The 2,384-nt window shown below is 34.0% G+C and overlaps 1 non-coding gene across 1 annotated transcript; it reads left to right on the top strand.

The window, feature by feature from the left end:
- Nucleotides 1-1,201: 1,201 nt before the first annotated feature.
- LOC125054245 lies at nt 1,202-1,394 on the top strand. Its single transcript, XR_007117688.1, has one exon. It is a non-coding gene; the product is annotated as a U2 spliceosomal RNA (small nuclear RNA).
- The last annotated feature ends 990 nt before the right edge of the window (nt 1,395-2,384 follow it).

The following is a 2,384-nucleotide window of genomic DNA, read 5'->3' as shown; positions in this document are numbered from 1 at the left end:
ATTATTATATTATACTTATACCTATTCTACCTATATTCTACAACTTACTTTAGTGTATTGCCTATACTATCTTTTATTATGCTTTCTTATCTAGGAAAGCTACATTAAGCAAAACTACAAAATTCCAATAAAACTGTATCGTATTATTCTAGCGTTTCTTATTTGCAATATAACCATTGACTAATATCTTCTGAAATATTTATGAAACCATCGGTGAAATGCACTCCAGATAATGCTGCTTGCAACTACATAACTCGGTTTCATCGTCCCCTTTCAAACTACGCTCGGCTAGAAGCACGCTGGAGTTTCACCCCTGCATTGTTGACATCCCAAAGTACCGCACTACACTATTTGGTGCGTCGTCTCTTGTGAAATGCGAAGAAGTAGAACTCCTTGCCCTCGTCGGTCTTCCCTTGAGAGTATAATATTGTCTCTTCCAAGCAGCGGATAAATAAACGCTGGTAAAGCCTGCCCTTCAATAGGTCATCTCACTTCATTTCACGTCACTCAGGTGGGATTACAGCCATATGTGGTTTGGCTGAGCCAATTTTGTATAAAAAATTGAAATTCAAAAATAATTTATAATTCTAGCAATATGAAGAAAATAAAAATCCAAATATTGTTAATGTTATAATACTTATGGCAAGGATGTATTATACAATTTTGGAAAGTATTAAATACTTAGCTAGGCCATACGTATAAATCGCAACAAGCGCACATTGAATAGGTTACAAATTGGAATTGACATAATTTACGATAGTAAAAGGACGGTATCAAGATAAGTAATATAATTTCGATGAAGGAAACCCGCAAAATTCATTGATTTTCCCAATACAAGTCCGATTCAATGTGTACACGGTTTAGTCACTGATATGTAACACTTATCCTTATTTGCTCCAATGAACATCCTATTCGATTATATAATTATTATTGTGTGTATATTGTGACAATATATTTATTAATTTGATCCACACTTAAGAAGAAAAATAAATACATATACTAATTCATTAATTTGATTATAAATGTAACAAATAATATGTACCTTTTGCAAAAATATAATTCTAGAACCCGTTACAAAGAAGAATGGCACCAACATTTGAGTTGAGTGATAAACGTGCTAGATGTCGCTGCACCACACTTAAAACGCGATACAAGAGTACCGGAATATTTGTATACAATATTTTTCACAATACTAACATGTATCGCTTCTCGGCCTTTTGGCTAAGATCAAAGTGTAGTATCTGTTCTTTTCAGCTTAATATCTGAAAGTTCCCGCATAGCGGGACCAGTATATTAAACTGATTTTTGGAAACTGACGGGATGTTCGGGGCTCGCTCCACTCCTGTCACGGGTCGGCCCGGCATTGCAGTGCCGCCGGGATCGGCCCACATAATAAATATGAAACTAAAATAAATATTATCTCATAATCCTCATTCCTCGTAATTCGTATACATTTAAAATTAAAATACAAAACAAAAAGTAAAATAATTTTATTCAGCAGCACAAGGTTACAAACAATAAAAAAGCCAACAAAAATACTGCAATGTGCTACTGAAAAGGCATACACTCAGCTCTCAGGATCTAGAGTAATATAAGTGTGTAACTCATAGTCTTAATGTAGTGATTATCAGAGGACACTCATTATTATATTATCATACCATTTTGTGTTTTAGATGCCAAAGCATCCGTTTTTCTGATTTATAACGGTTTATTTACCACTAGTGCCACTTAAACTAGGAAACACATACATTTTATAGTACTAGTTATTGGACAGTAAACACTCTTTAATATTAGGAAATGCTTATCAAATTAGGCAAAAAATAACACCAAGTTCATTTTCGATTGTCATATTCCTATATGAAGACAGGATAAGTTATTAATTATTCAGTTTTGTAAATAAACAGTGTAGTTGAAATATTTTGGTATACAACATGTAATAGTAAAGTAGGCTATAAGTTAGTTAGTAGAGGAGCAGAGGTCTCATAACCTCATTATTGAGCGAAATTCAATCCACCCGCCCCCGAAGTCACTATGAATTATTACTATACGTACAGCTAAAACTTTGAGACGTATCTATATTATTGATCTATTCTCGGTAGATTTCGAATACCTAACCGATGATAATTAATTTCAACAGTGTTTTGGTTTGACATAATTAAGTCTAAAATTCCACGTTATTACGAGTAGATATCCTAGAGTAATATGTAGCACGCATAATATCACTTTCGAGTACCTTCCATGGCATTATCATCTCAAATACATTTTAAATTATTCAACCGTCTGAACTGAGATCAGAGTCAGTTGCACTAGTGGTGTGCCCAGTACGTGACTGCGGTATGTTTCACGTACTATGAAAATTTAGACGGTTTTCATGGACGTTGGCA

This window comes from Pieris napi, chromosome 11 (genome assembly GCF_905475465.1).
Source record: "Pieris napi chromosome 11, ilPieNapi1.2, whole genome shotgun sequence".
Taxonomy (NCBI): domain Eukaryota; kingdom Metazoa; phylum Arthropoda; class Insecta; order Lepidoptera; family Pieridae; genus Pieris; species Pieris napi.
This window is presented reverse-complemented; position numbering and strand designations above follow the sequence as displayed.